The sequence below is a fragment of the Ipomoea nil genome, unplaced genomic scaffold, assembly GCF_001879475.1.
Source record: "Ipomoea nil cultivar Tokyo-kokei standard unplaced genomic scaffold, Asagao_1.1 scaffold1152, whole genome shotgun sequence".
Classification (NCBI taxonomy): domain Eukaryota; kingdom Viridiplantae; phylum Streptophyta; class Magnoliopsida; order Solanales; family Convolvulaceae; genus Ipomoea; species Ipomoea nil.
In genome coordinates, this window is record NW_017617580.1 from 23,527 (window position 1) to 28,709 (window position 5,183).

General features: G+C 35.3%; 1 long non-coding RNA gene across 3 annotated transcripts; it reads left to right on the forward strand.

Moving 5' to 3' along the window:
• Nucleotides 1–1,651: 1,651 nt before the first annotated feature.
• Nucleotides 1,652–3,287, forward strand: LOC109183717. Of its 3 annotated transcripts, XR_002054610.1 has the most exons (4): nucleotides 1,652–2,171; nucleotides 2,424–2,562; nucleotides 2,681–2,813; nucleotides 3,230–3,287. It is a non-coding gene; the product is annotated as an uncharacterized LOC109183717 (long non-coding RNA). The 3 variants fall into 3 exon arrangements; XR_002054609.1 differs by lacking the exon at nucleotides 1,652–2,171 and having other exon boundaries at nucleotides 2,379–2,562; XR_002054611.1 differs by lacking the exon at nucleotides 1,652–2,171 and having other exon boundaries at nucleotides 2,379–2,562; nucleotides 3,257–3,284.
• The last annotated feature ends 1,896 nt before the right edge of the window (nucleotides 3,288–5,183 follow it).

The window sequence follows — 5,183 nt, forward strand, 5'->3', positions numbered from 1 at the left end:
AGTCACTATGTAGACTTAAAAGCTCTGATACCACATGTAATTTTGCATTTTCTCTTTTTAAACAGATTAACTGGATTAATCAACTGACTAAATGGACTGACTGATTCAGCGATGAATTCAATCAGTAATAGCAAATCATAGTGAAGATTAAAGAAAAGATAACACCACAAAGCCAACAACACAGAATGTTTACCCAGTTCGATACAGCGTGTATCTACGTCTGGGGGACGATCACATAGGCGTCCAATCCACTAAATCATAATCCAATGTACAAAGGTAGATATACAATAATCTTACCCAGGTGCCCCACACAAGGTACATACCCAGTCTATACAGGTTTGGGGATTGTTGAAGATGGAGAGCCATGCATACAGAAGTCCAATGAAATCCCTTCACTTGGAGAGCCCACTCTGATGCAGTCCACTTCAATGACGCTCTTTACAGTTGTTCCCACAACAGTGTGATCACAGTGTCCTTTCGTTTAAGCAGCAGTGATTCTTCTCAAGTTCGTCATCTTAATCACCATGAACATGTTGTATTGAGAAGAGGCATGATAATCAAAGATCTGATCTCATCAAACTGATGTGAAGTGTTTTCTTCTTTCTCAAAGACGTAACCCTAATTCTCTTCGAATGAGGATACTTATAGTTCCGTCAAAAGAACACTCCTTCCATAGATGTCTTTGATTGTAGATGGTAGGACGATATTTGAATAATGTAATCTTAAGGATTCGGTCCATACCTTTCCGAAGCAGATACGCTGATCTTCTTTCCAAATCTGACTTCTGTAAAACCGCGTACAGCATTTAGGAAAACAGCTTCCTAAAACAGATCTTCAGTGTCAGTCCTTCTGTTGTTGAATCTGATTGATCAGTCCTCTGTGGAACAAAACATACACTGAACTAATCCTATCTTAGTATGCCATAATAATATTGCCATTATAAGTTGGGATTTTTGAACAATTAAAAACACTAACAGTCGTGAATAGAATGATATTTGATATCAATGTGATTGGTTCGTGAATGTAACACTGGATTGTGAGTAATAGCAATAGCACTCGTATTATCACATTCGATGGACACATCTCGTGCACTTATACCATAATATTTCAATTATTTTATCATCCATAAAATTTGAGCGCAACAACTCCCCGCTGCTATATATTCAGCTTCAGCAGTACTTGTGGAAATGGAGTTTTGCTTTTTGTTGAACCAAGACACGAGTCTTCCCTCTAAGAACTGACATGTTCCAGAGGTACTCTTTCGGTCAATTCGACAACCAGCAAAATCAGCATCTGAATATCCAACTAGGTCAAAAAATCCTCCTTTTGGGTACCAACACTAGTAGAGAATTGACCAAAAAAATGCAACAATACACGTCTTTACTTTACAACTAAAGACGCGTAAAACACAGGAAAAATAATATGGTGGCATTTTTGTAAATATGTTACAAACTCCACGCTCCATTTTTACTATAGTAAGACGCGTGTAGTGCGCTTTTATTTTTTTTATTTTTAGTATTGAAGTATACACTACTTGGTATGTTAATCAAGACTTGTATAGTTTGTATATTAAAATTAATTTATTCTTTTAAATTTATTATACTGATATATTTACTCAAGATTTGTACAGTCTTACGTATTCTTAAGTCTTGCTTCTTCATCTTCTGAGCTTCATCATCATTCCTTCTTCTTTCTTCCTCCCTTGGATCTGCGAAAAACGTACGGTGAGTTTCGAGCTTCGACAATAGTAGCTCCGGCAGCGGCGGTGACGACTTCAGGCTTCGTACTTCTCCGACTGCATTTGCGGTGCGACCTTCAGATCTGCGACCATAGTACGACGAGCTTTCGACGACCAACGTACTCCAGCTAGCTAGCTTATTCCTTCTTCTTCTTTGGATTTACGACCAACGTACTCATATTCTCTTCACTCTTCGAAGAAGAAAGCCCGAAGTTGCTCGAAAGCTCGGCTATTCCACCAGATCTGATCTCACAGCCGTCGTTCCACCACCGCCACCCCGCTCCATCGAAGAAGAAGAAGAAGAAACTCCGGAGTAGCGCAAAAGCTCAGCCATTCCACCAGATCTGATCTCACGTCGTTGTTCCGCCACTGCCACACGGTCGCCGCTCCATCGAAGAAGAAAGCTCGGCCGCCAGATCTGAGCTCTCAAGAGGTATGTTTGTTGCATACATTTATCTCCAACCAAGCAACCTCTTCACTTGATCTACATACATACATCCTCTATATATATATATATATATATATATATATATATATATATATATATATATATATATATATATAGACACACACACACACACACACACACACACACACACACATATATATATATATATATATATATATATATATATATTTTTTTTTTTTTTTTTAAATTTAATTTGCGATGGCAAACACCCTGAAGGATGGGCTCGAGTGGCTCCCTCTTCTAGCTGCGGTTTCCGTGTATAATTCTCCCAGAAGGATGAACTCGAAGAAATCTTCAATCTGCACAGTGGGGCAGCACTCCATTCCTTAACTTTCCTCTTCCGCACTTCTATTCGGTATTGGAATTTGGTTTTATTGCATATCTTATCATTATTTTGCTGAAAAGAACTAAAGTTTTCAAATATATTATGTATTTGGGCATTAGTTGTTTCATCTTCTCTTTCAAAATTTCAGGTCAAATGGGAGGATGTAGAAATAAAAAATCCCAGTGAGAAGTGCCCAAAAATTTCTCTCTTGCTCAACAAAAAATTGCACAAAAGTTCTACTCTTTCCAGTTTAGTTCAGGTTGTTTTCCTGAAATCTTGAAGTGAGTATGTTCATTCTTGTTTTTCAACCTTTTGTTGAATTCTAGTAAACATTTTCATAGGCATGCATACTGGAAAATAGAGCATAGTACTACTTTGTAATTTGATTTGCAAAGAGGGAAAATTTCCAAGTATTTGAGATGCTTAATGAAAAATAAAAATAAAACAAAAGGATGAGGGAGTTATAAGAATACATGAGAATTATCCCTTTTGAATTTTGGGGATTTATTTTTAAATGTATTAATGTTTAGAAATTTGCAGTGCCATTTTCTGCAAAATGGGAAGAAAATTCCATTAATCTTTTGCCAGAGGGATTTAATTGAAGCATAGTGCATAGTTTGGTACAAAAGTTACAAACAAGCATATAAAACAGATGTAGTTGCTCTTTACGGTCTAATATTTGATTATTCAATTTAAGGACACGGGGGATTTAATATATTGACAGAGGAAGGAGAAGCAATTTCTGTCGCCAGTGGCAGCAAGGATGCTATAAGATTCCCTAAAGAAAATGGAAATAGCAAGGAAAAAGTGTTATACTTGAAAAACTCAAGCACTCAAAGAGTCAAAGGGGAAGAACATGGCGATAGAGGTAGTGGTTGTGATGAAAAGCTGTGATTTCTAGCATAGAAGAGAAGAAATGTTTGAAGGTTAGTCAGTTTCTTTCAAAATTTAATCATTTACATCTATTTTTAGCATGTATTTGTGAGTTTTGCAAACTGTCAAACCATTCTTTATTTACGTTTGTCAATTGTCTGTGGTTTTGGTGCTTTAATTATTAATGTTTTTGCGTTTATGGATGAATCCTGGATAGTTATATAATTATTAATGCTTTTGCTGCTTACAAAAATTTAATGGAAAAGAAGTTCCTCATGGACTTAGGAAAATTGCAGTGAAGTTTGAGGATGTTTCCCAACCGATTATCCTTAACTGGTTTCTTTATGCTTTCTGTGAAAATGCTTTTAGTCGGAGCTATCATTTTATGCTTTTCTGTGAAAATGCTATTTATATTTCTGTTATACACTTTGGAATATAGCCATATAGGAGTATTGTTTGCATGGTAATTTCAGTTTTTCTAAATCCTTCCAATTTTTGTGATTGTTATTACTTTGTATTATTGTTGTCGTCTTTGTTTACATGTACTCAAATCAAGAAAACATTCCGTCTCTGTAACTCTGTTTAGTATTTATGTTTACAGGTACTCAGAAAAGTTAGTTATATATTTTTTTTTTATGATAAATCTGTACCTAATACTTTCTTAGATGGGCTTAAGCTTGTATAGTTTGTTTAGAGGCCAGATGTAAATCAGGTACTATTTAGGTTGGTTCTCCCTTAGTGCCTTGATGATTATATTCTTTCTACTAATTAGAAAAAAAATGATAATTCCATACTAATTGCTTTCACTGATTGGTGCCCTGGTGGATAGCTTTATTACTCAATTAGAGTTATGCTTGGTTTGGTGTCGGTTCTTGTAGTCTCACCAAAATACTGTCATTCCTAAATCTCATTAGGATGCTTTGTGATTCAGGTGTCAAGTCCATCACCCAAGGGCAAACTATATTAAGAGAACCTAGCTGGAGAATATCTCACATCTGCCTTAAATGATTTTGGTCCTGAACAATATGACAGCCTTGCTGGCTGCTGCTATATCTGATGGAGCAAACAAGCTTTTAATGTTGGTATGGTTATTTTACTCTATCATATACTCATTTAGTAATTTTGACTAAAGTATGTGTTCCAACTCCAATTAAAGTTTAAGCTATTTGTAAGAATACACATGTCACAGCATTATCTTGTTTAGAGTAAGTAATCTTTAATTGTAGTTTTAGATCAAGAATGAAGTGTTCCATTCTTAATGAATCTCATCATTTTTTTAAAAATATTTTTTGTAGTGGTATCAGATTCAAGGTTGACCTTTCCAATTAGTCAATATTTATGTTGGATTATATATATTGTGCTGAACAATTTTATTATATTTTGTGTTTAATGATTCGAATTATATAAATGATTGGATAATTGAATTTTATGTTGAAATGAATAAAATTTAATTATTTTTAAAAAAATATAACAATAGGCGTCTTAAAGACGACTATTGTTTTTTTTTAATTTGTTACACAGTATACGCATCTTTACTTTGCTAGTAAAGACGCGTATAATTCATGTTTACGCGGCTTCAGAGTAAAGACGCGTAAAGTTGCCACCTTCCGTGTCTGCGCCATACGCGTCTTTACTAGTAAAGACGCGTATTGTCAAATAGTAAAGACGCGCATGGCTCATTTTGTACTAGTGCAAAGTCTAACACTTTGTGTTCCCTTGAGGTATCTTAAGATTTTCTTAGCCACACTTAGATGGCTTTCCTTGGGACAAGATTGAAA